Genomic DNA, 25,537 nt, shown 5'->3' with positions numbered 1-25,537 from the left:
TTTTGTTGTAACCAAACTTTGCCTGGGGCCTATTTTATGAATATAAAACTAAAACCTAAAGGGAAGTGTATCCATAAATCTTAAAGTCCGTACCACTTAGCAAGCTAGATAAAGGAACTAGTGAGATGAACGAACGGTATTCGTTGTACGAGTGGAAAAAACAAGCTATCGATTTCAATCATTAATGAACATGATGGCAATGCAAAAGGAAAAGCTAAGTTTCAATATAATGTATTATCGTCAATTAGGCAGGAAAAAATAGCTTAGGTGGGTCATGAATTCATTGAATGACTGATCAAAAAGTAAATCAACTAGCTCGTTTCTTTTGCAATGTTTGTTAGTGTATGCATGCGTATTAATATTGGTCACAACTAGTACCATAGCACCAAGCATTAACAAAGGTGTCTTTTTCATTAGAGAAATTTCTTCCAACAATGTCATAATCATCAATTGGTGACATCGACTTTTGAGGGTTTTAAAACTTAAACCATCATGAGTCCATGAGTACGTAGTAGGTTTGAGTTGTTGCTAATTTCACGATCATGAACATGATTATCTTCAATTCTTATTGTGTTTCAAGACTTAGATCACATGCGTTGAATATACACCTAATGCATATGTAGTACTCAACATATGGAAAATGACCACTTCATGTTCTTCAAAATTTTGCTTTTTAGGGTTCAATTATGCACCTCGTAGGCGTCCCTGAAATATGTCCATCCTAATGAGGGAGCAACTTTTTCAATGTCACCTACAAAATTGTGTTTTGGTGATAGGGTGATTCCAACATAACTTTCATATAATTGAGTTGTTTTAGCTTAGATTGGAAAAAGAATCGATGAAACTCAAGTGAGTATACTGGTACATTTTGTTGAGACTTTCTGTTAATAGAAGGTATAGTCATGACTTAAAGCCTTTTGGATTAAACATCTGTTTTCCTACCAAAGTGAGGCAAAGATCCTATGCACGTGAAAGTTTAGGTAAAATTTCCAAGCACCCCGGAGAAGCCTTGCTTAGGTCAAATCCAGTAGTGGAAGTCATCTTGGAAAAATGAAAGATATAGACATCAATTTCATCACATAGGAAAAATAGACTAGCTAGTATAAACTATAAAGTATATATAAACCCACTCTCCTTTGTACTTAATGAAGATAACTAGTATATAGTATCCGTAATGTAGTTTTCCTTGATCTCATAGGTTCAAAACAACAAAGACCATTCAACTAGCTAAACATAAGTTATAATTGAAAACAAAATCACTAAAAGAGAAAGGTATCAGAATAATTAGAATGGTATTATTTCACCAAATGATTACTCATTTATGGTTGAATCAACAAAATCAGGCTCAATTTTGATTCCAATAATTGTATATTAGCCAAGTAAAAAAGGGGGAGGGGGGAATTAACATTTTTTTGTTTATTTTTTAGTTAGTATAATCCAATTTCATCTTACGTACGTTTCAATCCAAATTTAACCACCAGTTCCTCATAATTAACAAGCTAGCATATCTTTCCACTCCAAATATCACTCTCATGTCACACATGCCTTACAAATATTTTGGTGACAGATGTCCCCATTAAATCATGAATCTTCAACATCAACCTCACTTGAAAAATGAAAATAGAAAATAAACAAAGTATCATTTTCGTCTAACAAATTGTGTGACTCTCGTATCAGCTTTCGAAATTAGAAAATGACAAATAAATCCTCTAAATTGAATTTTGGTAGTAAATAAGTCCATCCACTAACTCAGTTAGCAAACGTGTTATATGGCATGTATCAACCACTTTGGCTGCGGCCTGACTACCTAATCATTAAATTACATAAACACTAATCGGGCCAACTAGGACATATGTCCATAAAAAATTGAGCCCTATATGAACAAAACATATATATATATATATATATATATATATATATATATATATATATATATATAATAATTAAAAAAAAATCATGGGATCACCACCCCATACTAATTACTATTACTCCTCACTCGTAATCTCATCTTCTTCTCTCTATTCCACCTAGGCATGAAAATTAAATTTTAACCCACGACTACTCGTCTAATTTTGACTCGACTTTGTCATGAAAAAGTTTCTTTGACCAAAGTAGTATTTGAGTTTTCTTCACTTAGTAGAAGTGGGTTGGGTTTGAGGATTTGAACCCTCACCCCACCCTTGAAATTAAAAGTAAAATATTAATAATTTAATTACTATAATAAATAAATAATTTAAATTATAATAATAATATTAAAATTACACAATTTATTGAAATAATTTAGCTATTATTTTTAATATATATGAATCAAATCATTTATTAAATTTATATATCATTTGAATTAATATATAATTTATAATTTAGTATATAACTTATTAAAAATTATATAAGTAAATTAAATGATTTGAAAATGATAATTGTGTTTCTCATGAGCCACAAGTTTATCCGACTTTGAAAATGATGAGATTAGGTTTGAATATTTTTAATATTTTGGAGTTGTCGTAATGGATGAGCAAAGGGGAGAAGATGAGTTAGTGAGAAGTATTTATATATAGTGTAATGTTATTTTAGTCCTTAAAATTATTAATTTTATTTTTATTGTCAATTTAGTCTCGGCTAATGTGTTTTTAACTAGCATTAACCCGTGCACTTGCACGGGTGTTGACTTATGAGATTCAATAAACTTAGTTGTTCATATATTGCAAGACAAAGTTATACTAAATTATAGAAGATATTTATCTGTCAAATGAGGCAACAAAACTACCATTTTAATATTTAGTTTATAAAAAACAAATGAAATAAAGCTATCCTGAATTGTATAGTTACATTGCGGTTTAATATTTTTTACAGTTACTGTTAGACTCCAAGAGCTTTCCTTTTAAAATCAAGGATGTTTATTTAGCTAATTGAAAGTTAGGAGTAATACTCAAACACAAAAAGGAAAATAAAAATTAAAAGGAAAGATGAAAAAGATTTCATCGGTTTCCTTTATCACTTTATATTAATTTTTATTCTTCAATATGTAGTTATTAGGAAGTTGGTCTATGGTAGGTCTTTTGTTAGTTCAAGCATTAGCCACCCTAAAAAAATATTGTTGGACAAATTTTTTCCTAAAAGACAAAACACAATGTATATTTTCATTCCAAAAACTATTTAGTTTACTATTCAAACATGTCTTGTCTCTTATATTTATGATGTCTCTGATAGTGATAATGGTAATATATTATCGCAACAATTGTGAGGAAAATAAGGTTAATAAAGTCAACACGAAATAAAACTTTAATTAATTCTAACACCTAAGTATGTTTTGTAGCTCTGGCCTTTGGCATCTTACTATCTCAGTAGCAAGACAAACCAATAGTAAAGATGAAATTTGTCATTTGAAAGAACCACAAACTGAATGCGTATAAATAATATGCTAGTGCATATTTAATGGTTAGAAATAAGATTAACTTGTTTCAATGGTAAGAAATTCCAGAAAGATAACTACAATATTTATTTAACTAATAATTAATCCAATAAAGTATTATGCAATATTTGGGCTAATAATACTTAAATAAAGTATGGTTTATTTATGCAAAGTAGGAGATTAGGTGATGATCATGTGACTAAAATGTAGTAGATTGCTAACTAACATGCTCCGATTAGCTTTTCTTCAAAGGTGCAGCTAAGAAGCCAAACATACTTCAAATTCTATAGAGTGAGGCTTCTGTTTGCCAAAAGATGAGGAGTATTAATTAATTGTTAAAATTGTTTGGAAATAATGCTCATTAACCACGCATTTGTGTGGTACACAGAATTCTTTGAGCTTAGGATAGTAAGTGTTGTCTTTAACTATCCTAACAGTTAATGCTCGGCTAATTTCAAACCACTAAGACCTGTTACATCTTAGGTGCCATGTTTTCACCATACCATCTTCTTCCATAAGGACCAAGTTCATCAAATGCACCCACAAAGCTATATATCGAACGTGATATGTAACAGTACACAATGCTAAAGTTCTAGATATGCACCCACAAAGCCATAAATTTAATACCATAGATAACAATTACTCTAAAATTATCCATAAGTGACTCAATACCATATATAAATGTCAATAAATATTAAATTTCTAAATTAAAATAGTAACTATTATATTCGTAAGATTTAACTTATATAAAAATAAAACTATAAAAATAATTATAACTAATAAAGTTGGAATTAATTATAACACCCAATATAATTTTAGTACATAACCATTAAATTTTTTGGAACATGCACAAGTATTGTTTTTTGAAATTTATTAACCCAATATTTGGTGAAGGTTGCAATTTGTCATCTTTCAAGATTTGGAAGTCTCTGTTCAAGCCTTTAAACCAACAACACAATACACGTATTGGTCTAATCTTGTTTTTACATTTGGCGCTCAATATCATAAATAAAGACAGAACAACTAATAAATTTGTACACACCTACAAAGTCACTAATATATATTTGTCTATTATATATTTTTCAGATGAAGCATTAGTACTTGCACTCCAATATATCAGTGAAACCAAAAAATAGTTTTCACCTTATGTTATACATTTGCTATAAATTATCAAAGACTTCCTTGTAAACAACATTTTTAGTTGAAGTACATACATTTCCCTCCTCATCTAATATCATTATTTTTAGTCCATCTTTTGATTTCACACTTGATACAGCCACATACAATTGCCCATGAGTAAAAACTGGTTTTGGAAGAAATACCAACCTTAGAAAGAGATTTTCCTTGACTTTTGTTGATTGTCATTACAAAACATAAGCAAATAGGAAATTGTCGTCTTTGAAACTTGAATGGTAATCCAGAATCAAAAGGTACTAAATCCATCCTTGCAATAAAAATAGTATCTCTTATATTTGTGTCTATAATTACAGTAGTTGTTATCACATTTTGGCCCAAGTCCTTAATTTGAAAACCTTATTCCATTACACAGACCATTTGATTGATCTAGATTTCTTAAAAGCATCACAGGTACTCCAATTTTCAATTTCAAATCAAGATTTGGAATTCCAGAACATTTTATTTGGTTTAGAAATTCTATTGTAAACCATTCTCCTTGAATGTCACTTTCTTCATCTGATTGGCAAGGTGTATCTGAACTAAAATAAACTTTTTCATTGCCTGAATTAAAGACAACATGAATTCATTAACTTGTTCAAAAGAGTCAATGGTTGGAGACAAAATTGCCCGTTGTTCAAAAAAACGAGGATCTCCAATATTGTGTAATATATTTGGATAAACAAAATCAACCAAAGCACATTGTGGAATCAAAAACTCTATAGGCATATGAATTTCAGATTCCCCAATTCCATTTGAATCAATATCACCATTTCCTATTTGAAGTATCCAATCTGCAAATTCTTTGATCTGTTGAGCTGTATGACTTGTTGTTTCTGATTACAACCTCATATTTTGAGTAAGTTTGAGAACTTTACAATTTTTCCATAGATGGGATGAATTTTATTGATGCTTTCACAACTTCTTGTCTTGCCCCTTTTCTAACAACTGGCAATATTTGTCTAAAATCACCTCCCAATATAACAACTTTTCCACCAAATGGTTTATGTTTGTTGTCTTTGGATTTGACTCTCATAAGGTCCCTTAATGTTCGGTTAAAAGCCTCAAAACACTGTTTATTCATCATTGGAGCTTCATCCCATATTATCAGTTTATTAGTTTCAATGAGAAGCTTTGCATGTGGGCTACCTTGAGGTATGTTGCAAGTTATCTCTTCATTTACAACTAGCGGAGTACAAAATGTAGAATGAGCTGTCCGGCCACCAGGGAGTAGTAGAGAAGCAATACCACTTGATGCAACAATTAACACAACGATTCCTTGTGAGCATAAGCAAGCAGATAATGTTTTCCAAATAAATGTTTTTCCAATCCCACCAAATCCATATAAAAAAAACCCCACCTTGTTGAGCAAACATAGAGCTGACTATGTCATTATAAACTGTTGTTTGCTCTTCAATCAACATTTTAAAAAGAGAATCATGTAACTCAGCCAACTCCTTTTTATCATAGTTTAGTTGGTCCACAATAAATTTATTTTGGAATGCAAACAAATTAGAGATGTGAATGTTTGGGAAACAATTATAATCTTTTAAGGACCTTCCGTTTGACATCAATAACTTCTCCAATTCAATGAGACATAAATTCTGAAGTTCACTGTCACGAATTTGAAGATCTGCAACAATGAAACAACTATATTAAAAAAGATTAATATGCAAATAACAAACTTGTTTAAAATATAAATGTATTACGACATAACAGACAAATTAAAATGTTAGTTATTTTAAATACCTGGTATATTGAATTCCTTTCTCTTTGTGTACAAAATATCATATATTGACAACTTCCAAGTTGCTTCCCAAAAAACATATGATTTTGACATTGTATTCATGTATAACATTGTAAAATATAACCTTCTCAATTGTTTACCTGAAGCAAGTTCACTTGCCTCTTTAATTGCACCAATGAACTCCCTATCATCCATTAACAAACCCAAAGCATAACATGCTTCTTAGAAATGTCATATGTTTTTTTGTCAACTGTCTTTATATTATCATAATTAACACACCCTCTTTGTATTGTAAGTAATATCCTCATGTAGTATAATTCACTTGTTCCAACTGGAGTGTAGGTAAGTCTACCAATGGAGTAACCTTGCTTTCTAGGCTTCCATCTTTTTTCTTGATGCAAAAATACAAATTTGCATGGAAACTTTCCATAAGTCAGATTTTTTCCATCATCAAATGTCTTATTGGCCTCAAACCAAGCTAAAAAACATTGTATTAAGATTCTGGTTGTTTTCAACAACCATGTTGATTCTATCCTCATCTTTAAAAAAACACTAATTGCTGATTTAGGAGATGAAAATTTAACCGTTGAATAGGTGGCCATCTCTCATGAATATCAAAAGCAAATAATCTCCAAACTGCTTCACATGATGATATGTATTTGCAATCATAATACCGTTGTATTTCATCAACTTCAGAATATTCAAACTTGTTATTGATCTCAATAGTATCTCTATCAGGTCCTTTGTTTACATATTTGAACAAATACTTGATAGAATTTGATTTTTTTCAATACTTTGTGTTGATATTTCCTTGATATCTCATCAAAAGCATTAGATTATATGGAACAACACTCCTATTATCCAAATTGACCCTTTTTTTGCACTGAAAAACCATGGTCTCTACGGTGATACAATATATAACCATCATCGTCAATTGTAGTTTCTTGTTGGAATCTTTTAGAATACTACTTGGAACATTTTTTATCCTTCATGCAAGGTGACTTATAATTAGCACTTCCACATGGGCCATGCATCGTGTAAGTAGCAACTGTCTTTGCCAATTTGGGGTACAAATTTGGATCAGGAAGCTCAGCTGATATAACTTTATCAATATCATTTCCATTGCTCAACTTATTTTCACCATCTAACCACAACAATATATGAGCATGTGGAAGTCCTCCTTTTTGGAACTCAACAGTATACATCCCTATTTAATTACAAATATACGTCAATTAGATGGATCCAACATTTTAAATGAAATAGATTATATACAATTATGATCAGAATGACATACCTGCATTGACTTTACCCAGTATATCTTTTTTTGAAGTCTGTCATCAATTCATCTAGATTTAACTTGAAAACTCTACATACAATATCATGTCTATCTGATGTTGATAAACCTTTTTTAGTAACAAAATGGTGGATCTCACTCCAATTTGTATTACATGTAATTGTGATAAAAAGATCACGATACCCAAACTTTTTACATATGGCCATTGCATCTTGGCAATTATTAAACATGTATCTCATACCACCAGTAAAAGATGGAGGTAATATCACACACTTACCAATGGAAGAAGGATCTTGATGGAGGACCATCCTTGACACTTCATGTGGAGCCCATCACATGGTTTATAATTAGAGTAGTCTAGTATTAATTTGCTTTCCATTTTTACCCTTGTATTTTGGGGTATTTTAGTCCTAGGATTTATTTCTTTGTATTTCCCATTTTTGCCCTTGTATTTTGGGGTAATTTAGATGCTTAGGATTTTAATTGGGCTAGGGTGCATCCATTAAGGAGGTGACGCACACTTAGTGGTGTTGTTTGGTCATTTTTGTTGGTGTTAGGTAGGCTTAGGCCCAATTGGAGGGCCAAGGATGCATGGACTTATCATGCACCTTGTTGTAGCCAACCTAAACCCTTAAAGATGCCAAACTTGGCCACCAAGTAGCATCTAGGGTTGCATTTGGCATTTCATTTAGGGTGCATTTCTCCCTAGTGAAATTCGGCCACTCACCCTAAATGCAACCCTAAATGCAAGCCTTCCTATATATTCCCCTAGTCTAGCTCCTTGTAGACACTTTGGATTATAGTGATATTGAGTGTGCATTCTTGCCTCATTGTCATTCTCCTTAGTCTTAGGAACTCCACGGCCCCTCCCTTCTCCTCCTCCCTAAACCACCGTGAGTGAGTGAGCTTGGCCTTCCTTAGTTGGCCTTCACCACCTTAGTGAAGTGAGCTAGCCAAAAGGAGCATCACCTCCACCAAACACCTTCCCTTCACCTTGTGCGCCACCTTCAACCACCCTAAACATCAACCTTTCCATAGTTCTAGGTTGCCTTTGGCTAACCTCCTCCCATCTCCACCATAAAAGCAAAACCCTACTTAGGTCTCATCCTACACTTGGATGATACTACCTTGAGCAAACCATCTTCACCATCATCTCTTTGTGCTTCCGCCAACATCACCACCATTTTGGAGTCTCCTTGTTGAACCAAGATCAAGGGCGTGTATGGAACTAAGCTACACTCCATCAAGTGGTATCTAGAGCCATGGTTCTTCAAGGGTAAATGTTTTCCTTCCTTATTTCCCTTTGAGTCTTCTTTGTTCTCTATTTTTGTATTCGGTCATTTCTCTTCTTCTCCTCTCTTGACCGAATATTTTTGTGTGGTTCATACTTGTTTTCCTTGAACCTTCCATGTTTTAGGTTCCATTGTTAGGTTGTCATATTTCTATGCTAGGTTGAGTATTACATGTTCATGCATTTTTCTTTTTGAATCTACCTATTGTTTTGTCATTTTTACTTCCTATATTTTGTCTTACATATTTTCCATGTATGTGCCCAAACACCTTGCATGAAAACATAAAAAAAAATACCATGTTACATACACACTAAGTGGGCGTGTCATATAGAATTCCTATCTAGGTCATTCATGCATGCTAATAGCTTCTAGCATGTTCTATGTTGCCATGATTTTCCATGTGTGAACCTTCTTGCACATGCTAGAAAAACCGCCCATCTTTACCCTTGCATTTTCACTTGTCTAAGTTGCTTTCTTGTTTTCCAAGAACCCTAAAAGAATCTAAGAGGTGCTGGATATTTTGTGCTAAAACAACTTGACCTAAATAGTACAAAACCAATTCCACTCAAAATATTCCTTAAAGAACCTCTAAGGATGCGCCACTTGTCTTGCTCCTATGCTACATATTTTTGACCTAATTTTTTTTGTGCCACCACAAGTGCAAAACCTAAGCAACTAATTGGGCTGAAAAAGTTAAAAAAAATCTGGACCCAAGGACTTTTAAAAAGGAAAGGCCGTGACCTAAAGAAAACATAAAGAACAAACAAAAAAAAAAAAACAAAAAAATTTTCCTTGGACAAAAAGGACTAGTTGCTAGACTTGTGGACTTGGACAATACCTATACTTTTGGAGCTGGACATTTGACATTTTTGGACACATTTTGGGACTTATACCTTGGCTGAACCGAAAACATTAAAAAGACTTAAGCAAGTGAAACTTAAACACAAACCAATTCTAGTGCCATTTTAGGTTTATTCCTTTGTGTGCTAGCTTTTATTGATTGAGTCTTAATTTTTGCTTCTCTTTCCTTTGGCCTCTTTGTTTTGTCTCAACTTTATTCAATCTGAGTTTAGCCTTTCATAATTAGCCTTTTCAGTTTTATTTTTTTGGAACTCTTGCTCTTGGTTGCTTTCATTTACTTGTAGGTGAAGCACTTATCTAGCAAAGTAGCAATCCTTTGGTGGATTGAGTGGAGGAGTGAACCAAAACCCAACCTAGCCTTAGGAAGGGTTTTCACTAAACCAAAAAGGGAGAGTAAACACTTTGGGAGAGGTGCTAACACGTTTGCTACTTGTGAAGGAACCAAAGAGAAGGAGCTTTGAAGACCTAATTTTTGTTTACTTTGGTTTTTCTTGCATTCGGCCACCTTGTTTTTAGGCCATTAATTTCTTTTATTTGGTTTGTAATTTTGGCCATTTTAAACCTCTTCAACTTGGATTTTAGTGCGTGTAGAGAAGGTGATTTGAAAACCTTCACTAGGACCCCGACTAGTGTATGTTTTAAGTTGCTTTCCATTGCATGTTTTCTAGCTTTCCTAGTATAATTGTTTAGGTTTTTACTTTGCTTTCCAAAAACGTTTAGAAGGCTTACTTTGCCTACTAGGGGTGCGTGCACACACACACTTGGTAGTGTCAAAAAATTGTTTTGTAAGAAAGGTAAAAAGGGCTTAGTGATTTTTACTTGAAAAGGGCTTGGTTTTTAAGTGATTCTTAGTAGTCCACCTTCCCTTGAAGGTTCAATTTGTACACATAGGCCTTTTATACTAATCTTGCACCTTTAAAAATTTTTTTTTGTGAAAATCTTTTCTCACTCAATCTTTGTGAAAACCTTTTTAACTCTTCGTGAAATTTTGTGAAAACCTTTTTGATCAAAGATGAGTGAACATTCTAGTGTACATGGTCATAATTCACATAGTTCTAGGTCTAGTGTTAGGGATGAACTTAGGCAACTCAAAGAGTACCTAAGGAGAAAAGAAGAAGAAAATATAAAGAGAGAAGAAGAAATAAGAAGAAAAGAAAAAGAATTGGAAAAGAATAATGAGGAAATAAAAAGATTGTTAGAAAGATTAGTTGTGGGAGGAGAGGCTAGTGGTTCAAGACCAAAAGTCACTTCTCCTCAACCCTCAAGAGGTAAGGGGCATATGTATGCAAGTGATCATGAGGAGGAAGGGCATCACACCCAACCTCTAAGTGATACCTTCATTAGTAGCCATCACAATGATGGTTACTATCAAAGACCCCCAAGGCATCATAGACATAGGGAGTCTTCCAATAGGGAACCTAACATCACTCTTCCCCCATTTCATGGCAAAGATAATGTTGAAAATTATCTAGATTGGGAAATGAAAGTTGAACAACTTTTCTCTTGCCATGGAATAAGTGAAGATAGGAAGGTTTCTCTAGCAACCCTTAGCTTCCAAGGGCATGCTATGTATTGGTGGACCTCCTTAGAAAAAGAAAGGAGAATAAATCATGAGCCCCCAATCCAATATTGGAATGAGCTCCGTAGTGCCTTAAGAAGGAGGCATATTCCTCCATACTATGACCGAGAGCTTATGGACAAGCTACAAAGATTGAAACAAGGGTCCTCTAGTGTGGAAGAATATAGGCAATCTATGGAGTTGCTAATGATGAGGGCTGGGATTAGGGAGGAAGAGAGGACCACAATCTCTAGATTTCAAAGTGGTCTTAATCTTGAGATAAGAGACAAAGTTGAACTTTTACCTTATAGGGATTTAAATGAACTAGTTCAACTTTGTTCAAGAGTGGAGCATCAACTTACAAGAAAAACTTTTCGAAAAGACTCCACTCCCTCTTATTCCAAGAATTTTAAAAAGGAGGGCCACTCTTCCCTACCTTATCCCAAAGAAGAAAAAGAAAAAAAAGAAGAAAAAGAAAATTCATCTTTTAAGGCATCTTCCAAAGACACTAAAACAAGTGACATCAAGTGTTTCAAGTGTCTTGGCCGTGGGCACATTGCTTCACAATGTCCCACCAAGAAAACCATGCTTTTGAAAGGCCAAGATCACTATAGTAGCCTTGATGAAGCTACTTCCTCATCTTCAAGAGATGAAGAAGAAGTTTTAGAATCCGAGGAAGAAATCTTACCTTGTGAAGGAGACCTATTGTTGGTTAGAAGGCTCCTTAACAATCAATCTAGTGAAATTGACCAATCCCAAAGAGAGAACTTGTTTCAAACAAAATGCAATGTCTTAGAAAGTACTTGTTCTCTCATTGTCGATAGTGGGTCTACTTCAAATTGTTGTAGTACTAGATTGGTTGATAAGTTAGCCTTGACTACAAAACCTCATCCTAAACCTTACAAAATGCAATGGATCAATGAGGATAGAGGTGTTGTAGTTAACCAACAAGCAAGCATACCAATCTCTATTGGCAACTATAAAGAAAATGTTTTGTGTGATATAGTGCCATTAGAGGTTAGTCATGTCTTGCTTGGGAGGCCATGGCAATTTGACAAGCACATAATCCATGATGGCCTCACCAATAAAATAAGTTTCCAACACTTAGGTAAGAAGTTTGTGTGGTGTCCTCTATCACCCTCTCAAGTGAATGAGGACCAACTCAAACTAAAGGCTAAGAAAGATGATGAAGAGAAAAGCAAAAACAAAAACAAAAAGAAAAGAAAAGAAAAAAAGAATTTTTCCTTTGAAGAAAAAGGGCTAGGTTCAAGTGAACCTTAACCCTTGTGCCATCCTCTTTTCTTTGGTGCCAAGGAAAGATGGCAATAGAGGATGTGCACCATTTTAGAAAGCCATCATTGTATAAAAGGCACCCAATCCCTAAGTTAGATAATTTGGTAAATGAATTGCATGGGGCCAATAATTTTAATAGGTGAAGCCTCTTTGGCTCTCTCCTTTCCCCTAGTGCTTTCATTCAACAAATTGTGTGCTTAAGGATTGCATAGTTAAGTTTTAGTATTTTACTTCCCTAATTGTGGTTACATCTTTTGCAGGATCAATGGATTGGAAGAGCTTGAAGATTTGTGGTCAAATCCTTCTCAAGAAGGAGGGTATGATGGAGGACCATCCTTGACACTTCATGTGGAGCCCATCACATGGTTTATAATTAGAGTAGTCTAGTATTAATTTGCTTTCCATTTTTACCCTTGTATTTTGGGGTATTTTAGTCCTAGGATTTATTTCTTTGTATTTCCCATTTTTGCCCTTGTATTTTGGGGTAATTTAGATGCTTAGGATTTTAATTGGGCTAGGGTGCATCCATTAAGGAGGTGACGCACACTTAGTGGTGTTGTTTGGTCATTTTTGTTGGTGTTAGGTAGGCTTAGGCCCAATTGGAGGGCCAAGGATGCATGGACTTATCATGCACCTTGTTGTAGCCAACCTAAACCCTTAAAGATGCCAAACTTGGCCACCAAGTAGCATCTAGGGTTGCATTTGGCATTTCATTTAGGGTGCATTTCTCCCTAGTGAAATTCGGCCACTCACCCTAAATGCAACCCTAAATGCAAGCCTTCCTATATATTCCCCTAGTCTAGCTCCTTGTAGACACTTTGGATTATAGTGATATTGAGTGTGCATTCTTGCCTCATTGTCATTCTCCTTAGTCTTAGGAACTCCACGGCCCCTCCCTTCTCCTCCTCCCTAAACCACCGTGAGTGAGTGAGCTTGGCCTTCCTTAGTTGGCCTTCACCACCTTAGTGAAGTGAGCTAGCCAAAAGGAGCATCACCTCCACCAAACACCTTCCCTTCACCTTGTGCGCCACCTTCAACCACCCTAAACATCAACCTTTCCATAGTTCTAGGTTGCCTTTGGCTAACCTCCTCCCATCTCCACCATAAAAGCAAAACCCTACTTAGGTCTCATCCTACACTTGGATGATACTACCTTGAGCAAACCATCTTCACCATCATCTCTTTGTGCTTCCGCCAACATCACCACCATTTTGGAGTCTCCTTGTTGAACCAAGATCAAGGGCGTGTATGGAACTAAGCTACACTCCATCAGATCTGTTTCACCTCGTTTAACCGCTTCTTGCAAACCATTAAGTACATTAGATCTTATGGCCTTTTGATTGAATCTAATAAATGACAACCTTTGAGACTCAACCATAGTGTATGTATCCACAACAAATTGTTTAAAAAGTCTACGTGCATTGATAATATTTCTATATTCTATTTGTCTTTCTTGAATTCTAAATGCAATCCACTCTCTAAAAGTCACTCAAACTCTGTTACGACTATGACAACCATTTTGTGGATCTCTTATTGGTATATCTTCCTTAAAACCATCTTTTCCATATGGAAAAATGAGCAGATATTGTAAGGGGATGAAAGATGTGTGTGTTTTATGTAGTCTTTGTAATTCACCTATAATCTTCTTTATAAAAATATCCCTCCCAACGTCCATAATATCTAAGTCACCTACAATCAACGCTGCAACCTCATCTGCATCTGGTATATTATAGACTCTTGGATCTTTACTTTGATGTCAAAATAACCTTAAACAACAATTAGTTGTAGTATTTGTGTTTAAAAAGTCTCTAACCATTCTGAATTTTTTAGCAAGTAAATTGAATCCATCAACCATAGTTGTTAAATCTTCCACCAGAGATATATCAAAGAGCTGGTCATTTTTTCCCCTGTAAAGCACAAAGAAGAATTATTTAAAATACCAAAAAGAAATAGGTTGAAGTGAGTAAGTTTTAGAATCCGTACCCGAAGTGACTAATTCTATTTTGAACTTCATTTTTGGTATCATAAATATACAATTGTGCAAATTTGGGTTTACTTTTTGGCTCTGGCAACAAACTTCCAATTCTATGTTAGTTTTGACCACTAAGGATAAATTGAGGAAGACCACCTCCATCATTGATTGACATGTTGACTTTACCACCAATTGAAGTAAAAGAAAACATAATATTGTATGTTCTAATGTTTTCCCTAAAATGACTGCTTCTTTTATCTGTTCCATCCATTAAGGAAAGAAGCAATTTTGGAGGTTTATCTAGAAATGGTAATTGAACCTTTCCTTTTTGACAACATAAAGAGAATTTCACTTTTATCATTATCTTTGATTTTTCTGCTCTTTCTTCATACCATAGTTGAGCTTGGCAATATTGGCATTCAATTGATGGTTTTCCATAATTAACACATTCTGTGAGGAAATTATAAGATATCAAAGAACAAATTACTTTTAAATAAATGCTAATATGTAGGATGTAGTCAGTTAAAGTGTTATCTTCAATTTCAGCTTTTGCATAAGAGTCAGAGAAAGAGTCGTGTACTTCTTGTTCTGATTGAATATCTGATATCTAAATACCAAAAATTCATATAATTATTAAAACATATGTAACTTAAACATTGTCTGTCTCTTAAGAAATATGGACTTATATAAAATAAAAGATTAGAAACTCTATTTTTACATTGACATTAGAAGATACGAACCTGGTCATCAAAATTCAATGTTTTTATATGTAGAGAGTTGATGACTGACATTGGTTGTCTAATGATTTTTTTAAGATTAACTGTAACGCAAGTACTAATTACTTGTGAAGAAATTGCATTGTAGTTTTTTCATGTTACTATTTGTTGCAACATGTTTTGTAGAATCTTCTGATCCTGGTTGTTAAAAAAAGGTTGATGTAATAATTAATGTAATCATTTAAGTAAAAAGAATGCATAAAAGGAAATACAATAAAATAAAGAATGTTAATCAAAGGAAATTACCATTGTACAAAACCGATAAGGGTATTTTGTAACTACAATTGCAACTCCCATCCTCCAAATCATATATATTATTAAATATAATATTATATATATTTATATGATATTTATAGAGTGATATCACCAATATATTATTAATAATAACATACATAAAAAGAAAAAAAGATTTTGTGAACTTGTTTACTTATAATTAGCTTATCATTACATCGCATATTAAACTAAAAAATTTTACAATAATGTACATAATTATATACTACTTATTTCTTACACCATTAAAACATTGATAAGTTATTTCCTTTGTGATGTACCAATGGGAGGGAAGTGCAAATGTGAAGGAGCTTTAACTTCAATTGGTCTACCCTCGTTGACTCACTTCACTGGTTAATCATACCAAAAGAGGTATGGGCCCATAATATTTTGAATTTATTGACAAATGGGTTTTGTAAAATGGCCCAATTTTGGTTTGTCTTTCGTTACGGTTTTCAGTTCATTTAATAGATATTTCTCAACATGTATATTACTAAATGATGCTCTTTCAAACTTCAAAGACACACCAACAAGGTCCATATTCCTCACATACTCACATACTTCCACAAGCCCGTCGCATCAAAACATATTGGCCCAAGAGAGACCCAAAAATTAACTGACAAAAACTCGATGGTAAAAGTTAAAACAATTAGTTGATATCTCCTTTTAAATTATTTTCCAAAAAAAAAAATTACTTAAAAAAATGCTGAAAATTTTCTTTTAAGGAGTTTATTTGAAAAAGAATTATCTAACTAGCTATAAGCATTTATAAATGGAAAACAGCATACAGCCAATTGCCGCAAGCTTTATGCGTTTCTGATAGATCACCATCAGTTGCTTGTAAACCAACATAGATCTGTAGCAGGGTAGGAATTATAAAATATTTGTAATTATGTTATAAGCTTTTATTCAAATTAATTTATTCATAATGTATATATATATATACCAAAACAATTTACATAACTTAAAAGCCAAGACTAAAAGTAATTTTATAAATATGTTTCTTTCTTTAATTTATTTTTTATGATAAAATCATAATAATAGAGTCGATAAAATAAGTCAGACTTGTTAAGTTGATCTAAATTCACTGATAATTATAAGATTTGAGTTATAGATTTGGAGTCTAAATTAAATACGAACCTTTTTTAGTCCAATCTAATAAAACTATATCATAAATATGTGTCCAATAAAAATAAATGAATGTGCATTATTTAATCATAAAATCATGTGGCTAACAAAATGGGTTGGATTATTTCAATTTTATCTATTAAAATTACAATGTTGGCACCATGATTTACATTTAAAATCTTGTATATACTATTTTAACTCTCACTACTAGATTGATGATAGTGGTTCAATTTATAAGATGATACATGTGATTAACATAAAATATATGTGTTTTTTCATATTAAAACTAAAAACGATTGTCACGTTATCAAATTTTAACCATTTTTTTAATATAAAAAGAGAATAAATTATTTATTTACCTTTTATTTATTACATATACTAAATATGTTAATAGAAAAAAGTCACAATAATTATTACACTTGAATTTTAGAATAAAAAAACTAACAAAAAAATATTGGAAGAGAAATATCTCTCGTCTCAATTTTTTTAAAAAATTTTCTTAAATACACATAATTTTATTTTCTAAAACTATCTTTTACATCCTCTTCCTCCACTCCTTTTCTTTCTTATTCTATACCTTGCTAATCACTCTTCGTATGTCATTGTTTTTTTTTTTATTGATTTTTTTGTCCAACAATTAACACCTCTAGTGATTCATCCTTATTTTTTTTAAACCCTACTTTTTCACTCATAATTTTAACATTTTTTAAACATTAATTATTCACTATATTTTTAATATTGCATATATTAGAATCATATAAGGCTATGAATTTTATGAAAACATCGTTTCCAAAAGTATGAGATGCTAATTTTACAACTAATTATTGATTATAAGCAACATAATTTTTAATATTATCATTCCTAAATTGTGCTTTCTAATTCTTAAAATATAATTCCGAAAAGTATTGTTTCCAAAAGTATATTTTTTATCTTTTAAAAAGTACTTTCTACAAGTATATTTTTAGTAGTGAATTTTGGGTGCTAAAAACACTTCCAGAAAGTACTTTGTGAAAAGAATAAATTTATTTATCTTCCAATTTTTTTTTTTTTATATTTTGAAAAGTACTTTTCAAAAATATATTTTTACTCGTGAATTTTGGGATGCTAAAACATACTTCGAAAAAGTATTTTTTGAAAGAAATAAATTTATATATCTTTCATAATTATATTTTTTCTTTTAGAAAATACTTTTTTGAAAGTTTATTTTTTCCTTATGCATATATACATATATAAATTGACACCTCATACTCCATTCCATATACTTCCAAGCAAAATGTAGTGTATATATATTGTATATATACAAAATAAAAATAAAAATTATTGATAACATGATCATCAAATTTGTCAAATAAAGTTTTACTTAACAAATCTAACAATTTGTTATTATTTACAAATATAATAACATCTATTAATATAATGTATATACATTATATAATATCTATTAATATATATACATACAATATATATACTCACACTTTACTTCAAAGTCTTTATAATAGATATTTTTTTAATAAATAATAGGTGTTAGTTTATATATATATATATTTTTTTATATTGAACAAAGTAAATTTAAGTAAACTTACTCTTGAAATAAATGGATCTTTCTTTATATATTATATATATATAAAATAAACTGCAAGCCTAAACCTCTCCTGTTTTGAATTTTTTTACTGATCTTCTCCTTAATAGAACACAAATATTGGTCTCCTTTCATGCATAAATCCTGGAATGCAAATGCTTCTTTATAGCCCACACATTCACCCTTATAGTTTTCAATTCAATTTGTCGACAAAAACGTTGATTCGAGAGAATATAAATAAACCAAACAACTTAATTATAATTATAATATAATGAAGAAATAATTTAAAAATATTATATATTTTTTGTAAAAGATAAATAATACTCCCTCCGTTTTTTTTTCATAGTTGTTTTGTCAGAATTTGTTATTTTTTTTTCATTGTCATTTTACTAAAATTAATGACTTATTAATTTTTTTTCTCCATTTTTACCCTTGATAATTAATACATATTTACTGAATAATGTGTGTATTTATTTTTAATGTCTACCTATTTTTTCTCCAACTACCCATATAAAGTTAATGTGCATTTATAAGAGTAATATGTTCCCAACAAAATACTATAAAAAAACAATATAACCATTAATTCATGGATAGGTATAATTAAATACAGTAGGTTATAGTTCATGTGTAATCAATGCATTAATAATTAATAGAGTAGATTGCAGTTCAACAGTCTCAAAAATGCAAAAATAAATAAAGGGTAAAATAGAAAAGTAAGTAATAAATATTTTTGAAAACTAAAATATCAATAATTTCCTTAAGTCTCGTGCAAAACCTTAAACGACTATGAAAAAAAAACGGAGGGAGTAATTTTTTACGGGTACAGGTACGGGTATCGGTATACCCGATACCCGACGGGGACGGAGATAGGGACGAAAATTACATACCCGACGGGTACGAGGATGGGTTTTATAACAGCCCAATTTTTCGTTGGGCCAAGGGCCCAATTCGTTGCCCGGAACGGGCCGTTTCAAAAGTGAAACGGGCCGTTCCGAAATAAGAAAATGCTTAGAAAATGAAGTGGGAGAACGGGCCGTTCCAATTGGAGAACGGGCCGTTCTGGTTTGGAGAATGGGTCGTTCTAGTTTGGAGAACGGGCCGTTCTGGAGGTAGAACGGGCCGTTCTGCAGAGTTTGAGAACGGGTCGTTCCGGTTTTAGAACGGGCCGTTCCAGTTGAGAAATTTGCGTAGGTTTGAAGGGTCCAGAACGGGCGTTCCACTTTTGGAACGGGCCGTTCCGGTAGGTGAGCCTGAAATCCTATAAATAGCGCCCCTCACCTGTCATTTTCACACATCTCTCATTCTCTCTTCCTATTATCTTCTGTTCTCTCTTCTTTCCCTATTCTTCTCTCTGAAGACCAAGGGGCACTTAGAGGAGGAAACCAAGAGATCCCTGTTTTAGTTCAACTGCTGTTTATCCAGGTACGGGGGAAAAAGGAATTATTTATATGTAGAGTTACATGAGGGAATTGGGTAGAGGAAGAATCCTTAGGATTATGAGTAATTTTATAATTATTTCTGTTTGAATGATTATTGGTCTTATTTGATTCTGTATGTATTTAGGAATATGGATATATGATTAATTGGTAAAAATGATGCTCTGGGAGAGAGAACGAAATTATAGAAAAGTGTCTGTAAGTTAGGTTGTGAAAATTGGATGATTTCCGTTTGGGGAATTGATGATCTCATTAGATTCAGTATGTGTTGAGGATTATAAATGTGCTAATTGATGAAGATTTTCGCAAACCTATCACTTGGCAAGTGAACCAAGTTTCGAAGTAGTATTTAAAGATCGTCCTCAGGGATTTGCGTGTGTAGTAACTCTCGCTCAAATGATTTAAAAGAGAATGAGTTTAAAAATTCAATTGAGTGAAAACAGATTCAAACAACACAATAAGGCAAATGTAGTAAAGACAATGATTAAGAAACAAGGATTGGCTCAGATGCACTTGCTAACTCATAGATCTTCTTAGCATAAATGCAATTCTAATTTCATTATTTCCACGTTCATTAAATAATCCAACAAAATTCCTCAAGGTTGAATCCTAAAGTCATTAAGCTCAAAACATGATTCCTCAATGTTTTGAGTCTAACACTTCGCATTAAGAACAATAACTTGAACAATGTGACTAACCAAATCAAGTCTATTCCTAGAACAAGAGGTGATTAGGTGCAAGATTCAGTTCGGGTTTTCGAAAGCATTTTCCAACTGGATTCAAAAGCCAAAAATCATACAACGGTTGATCAAGCCGATATAAGCGTTAAGCGAAGAATCATTACACAAATAATGAGATCAAAATGCATATATTTAAGAAGAAGAGGAGTTAGTAGTTACATCTAACCAATCCTTAAGAAGTTTAGCCACCCATGGCCATTACAGAATCAAAGAGTGAAAAGAAGAAATTACAAAGCAAAGGATGAAGAAATGGAGTTGATCTTCGTTCCCAAAGGATCCAGCTTCCAAGTCTCTGTTCTTCCTTCGTTCTTCCTTCTTCCCAAGCTTTTCCCCTGTTTTTCTCTGTTAAATTCGTGCTCCGTATTATCCGTTTTTCCCCTTTTATATTGGCTTCAAAACAAGGCCAAAAAGTAACTTTTATATCCACGGCTGCAGCTGCAGATCCACGGCTATAGCTATGGAGAGTCCTTCAGGGTGAAGAAACCTCCAAGGCTGCAGCTGTGGTTTCACAGCTATAGCTGTGGCAACTCCTTCAAACTTAAGGAACCTCCAACGCTCAAGCGGTGAAGCCACAGCTATGGCTGTGGATCTCTGGAGTTGGTGTTGGGTCCTGGGTGCTTCCATGGCTTTAGCTGAGAGTCCACAGCTTTAGCTTCAACTCTCTGGAGCTTCAAGTTTGCATTTCAGATTTCCACAGCTCGAGCTCCAGATCCACAGCTATAGCTTCAAGTCTCTGGAACCAAAAATGAGCATTCCAGATTTCCACAGCTATAGCTGCAGAACCACAGCTATAGCTGCAAGTTTCTGACCTTCACAATTTCTCCCCAGATTTCCACAGCTCGAGCTCCAGATCCACAGCTATGGCTGTGGATCTCTGCCTTCCTAAAAAACCTGCAAAAAATAAGGAAATTCCTTAAGATTTTGCTACTACTCCTCTACTCTTTTAGTATAACTTGATTCTTTAAATAAAGGGGGTAAAATAACATATTTAATATCTACAATTACCAAAAAGAGTACCAAAAAGTTGAGTGCAAATCATGCATAAAAGACACTCAACACTAATAATTTGTAAGAATGATGATCTGGGAGAGAGAACGAAATTGTAGAAAAGTGCCTGTGAGCTAGGTTTTGGAACAATTGGGAATTTTACTGTTTATGTTGAAATTATATTAAATTGGTAATTTTGTTGAGTATTATATTAATTTATGAATATTATTGTTATATCAATTGATAAGAATTGATGATTTATATGTGAATTGCTTGAGGTGTATGAAACCCTTATTTTGTTGGACTTATCCGTGGTGTGTATGTGATATGTTATTGAGCTATAAGATGAGATGTGATGAATGTGAATATGATTATGATTGAGGTTCCTCACATCAATGACTAGGGATGGAACGGCCCCTGGGTAAGTGATGTTACAGGGAGGGCGTGACCCTGGCATGATGTGGGATGAGTGAGACAATTAACACGTATCACTTATGTCAGTTGTGGCGTGGCCTTGACATAGTTAATTGTAAGAATTGTGTGGATTGTGATGTGATTGTGGTTCTTCACACCTATGACCAGGGGTGAGCACGGCCCGGGATTGTTACATGGGTATCGTGACCTTGGTTAACATGTCGGGGGTGAGCACGACCCTGGGTTAGGGGTAATGTGACCTCGGCATAGTGTTATATCAGGGGTGAGCACGGCCTTGGATTGTTACGTGGGTATCGTGACCTTGAATAACATGTCGGGGGTGAGCACGACCCTGGGCTAGATATGCTATAGGGGGATCGTGACCTTGGCACAGTGTTATATCGGGGGTGAGCACGACCTTGGATTGTTAAATGGGTAACGTGACCTTGGCATAGTGTGAAGTGCAAGATTTGTGATGATTGGTGTGATTGCGAATTATGACGTGATAATGATGTATGATTGATCGAGTTATGATATGTTGAAATGTTTATGAATATTTTAAGTATAGAGTCATAATGAGACGATATGTTGCATTTTCCTTATGTGCTTTATATATAGATGTTTTCTTTTCTCACTGTACAATTTGTGGATGTTTTAGGTGAGGAAGATCCAGCTATGAGTGGCATCTAAAGTGTCAACAGTTGATTTATGGGTATGCTCTGATATTGTGACATCGGGGCAGAGAATTTCTAGGACATGAATTGTATTTGTATACGGAGTTGAACCTATTATTTTGAAAACATTTTGTAACCTCTTATGTTTTATTTTCCAAGTTTCATTTTCAGAATATTTTGGATATTGAAGAATGTTTTTAAAGGTTTTATGTGAACCCTTTTACCTATTTTGAAAATTTGATTTCCTTAGTTTATCTATATTATTACAATATATGTGTTGGGGTAGTAAGGGTGTCACAGGTTTGAGTCGCGGGAACGGAGACGGGTATCATGAAACCCGTACCCGACCCGCCCCGTTGCCATCCCTATATAGAATGTCGTTTTCTTTGTCTTTTATTGGCTCCGTCGTGTATTTGGTTTGTTATAAAAAGAAAATAAGACTACAAAATAAATGTTCAAATTTTTCTTATTAATTATAAAATTAAAAAAATATTTATATAAATCTAAATTGATGTTAATTAATAGATAATAATTATCTATGTGTTAACATTTTATTATTTAAAAATAAATAAAAATAAATATTTAATTCTATCTTATAAAATCTTTTGGTTATTTAATTTTCTTTCTTTTAAACTTTTCCTCCTATCACATGTATGTGTGACTGACTTAATATATAAGAGACATATATATTATTTTGATTTTATATCATAGTAATTAAGTACATTTCTTATTTATGTTTAGTCGTGTTTTAATTACAAGTATTTTTTTTATTTTTTAAATAAAATATATTTAAATAAATCTTTATTATTTAATATTAATGGAAATTAAAAAGCGCAACTAAGTACTAGTCGAGTTCTTTGACCGTAGAAAAGGAAAAACTACAAAATAGAGTACTCTAAAAAGTTTAAAACAATGGACACTTAGTATAAGCCGTGGTAAATAGAAACAATAACTAATATAGTAATAAAGATGTGTCACACATTGATTTTAAGACATTGTGGCTAAAGAGAATGAAGAGAAATAACACAGTTCAATTCGGTGTATCATTCACTATATATGGAAAGGAAACAAAGGTTTCTTTCATATATACCAAATCAGGAAACTCAGTTTTGTTTTATTTTATTTTTTGTAACATATGGGGATAATAAACAAAGATAAGCTTGAAATCACTTTATCCATATAAATTATTGTCGAATCTAGCTAGTTAGTGCATGTGCATGTATCTGAATTTCTTTTCTCTTTCTATGCTACATACATCTTTTATCGCAAGCTATCATATTAAATTAGTCTATGAAATTATTATAGGTAGCAAAAACACTCAAATGATTCAAATTCAAGATTATTACCGGTTAAATTAAAACAATAATACATTAATCCACAACCATACAATATTAGTTAATCCATGTCCTCAATGATTCTAAATGTATTTACATAACATATAATAAAGTGTTATTAATTTTGGCTCATAGATTGAAAATTTTAGATATATATTATGTAGTAGTTAACTGAAATAAAAAATACTTGATAATTCTAATTATCTCATGATTTTTCTTTTCACACACCGATAATTAATGTAATTATGAAATGGGAGTTAGAATTCCAACAAAGTAAAGAAAAATAAAATGAAAATGAGAGGGTTAGGAAACGGTCTTCCTCGTACAGTTCCTACAAAAATCATTCGTCAATTGTTTCTCTTTGGGGAAAGGTTCGGATTTGAGAGTGCAAACACAATTTGGACAAACATATTTTAAAAGAAAGATAAATGTATGAATTGCTTTTATTATGTATCACATAAGATTTTGCAAACTTCCACAGTGGTTAAGTCCTCTAGATTTTACTCCATTTCTAGCTGAGTTCTATATATGAGTCCTAACCATGATTAATTGACGTGATTTTTTTAAGATTTTTTGCTTTCGTGTTTTTCTTTTTGACATGATAAACCTCATTCCAAAATCGTTTCTAATAAACATACTATATATGACATTATACCTTAATGGTGTAAAAGATACAAACCTTAATTATCTATTAAATTTTAATATTATTTTAAATCATTTCATTTAAAAATGATTTAGTATTTTATTGTATTTTCATATTTTCATAATATGATGTGTCCTTTTACTTCTCTATTTTTTGTTTCTTTAGAATAAACACTCAAATTCATCTCATAGTCCATTTAATTTGTGATTTGTGCAAGTAGTGGGTACTAAATATGTTACTCGTTTAAATACTACTTTAATTAATTAGGTTAAAAACCACTACTAATGTTTAAGATTAATAAACACAAATTAAAAAATATATATAATATGATCCATAAAATAGTATATTTAGTCTAAAATATTTTCATTTAACATCTATTGTAAGAATAGTAGTAGAGTTAGACATAATTATTAAATAGAGGTACGATTGAAAAAATAATAAATAATTACTTAAAATTTATATTATACTAATAATATCTTTTTATATAAATTAGAATAACTATTTTATATGAAATACTTTTAGAGACAATTATTCCACAAGAGTGTTTTTAGCCTTTTATTTATCAAGAAAATTATTTTTAAGAAATTTTCTGAACTTTTCATCTCTTTCAAAATTTTTTTTAGTTTTGGTTTTATATTGAATTTTATTTTATTTTAAATACCAATAATTAAAAAAATCCTATTATTACAACATATATGATTTTTCAAAAATATAATGTATATATTAAAAATATATTTATTATGAATTTTAATTATATTTAATTTATATATTCAAAACTATTTCTTTATTATAAATTATTTTTATATAAAATAAATATTTATTTTGTGCATTATGCATTGTAAAATACCAGTTTAAAAAGAAACCTAAAACATAATTAATTATAACCTAAGCTATTATGAAGCTTTTCAACTTATCTACCTAATTAAGAAAGCATAACTCGGTTAATTGAGTTATGTG

The 25,537-nt window shown here is 32.2% G+C and overlaps 1 pseudogene; it reads right to left on the bottom strand.

The window, feature by feature from the left end:
* Positions 1-2,204: 2,204 nt before the first annotated feature.
* LOC145954661 (uncharacterized) lies at positions 2,205-15,390 on the bottom strand (annotated as a pseudogene).
* Positions 15,391-25,537: the final 10,147 nt, after the last annotated feature.

The sequence above is a fragment of the Cajanus cajan genome, chromosome 2 (genome assembly GCF_000230855.2).
Source record: "Cajanus cajan strain Asha chromosome 2, NIPB_CcT2T_4, whole genome shotgun sequence".
NCBI lineage: Eukaryota > Viridiplantae > Streptophyta > Magnoliopsida > Fabales > Fabaceae > Cajanus > Cajanus cajan.
Note: the sequence above shows the minus strand (reverse complement) of the source record. Positions and strands in the feature narration are given on the sequence as shown.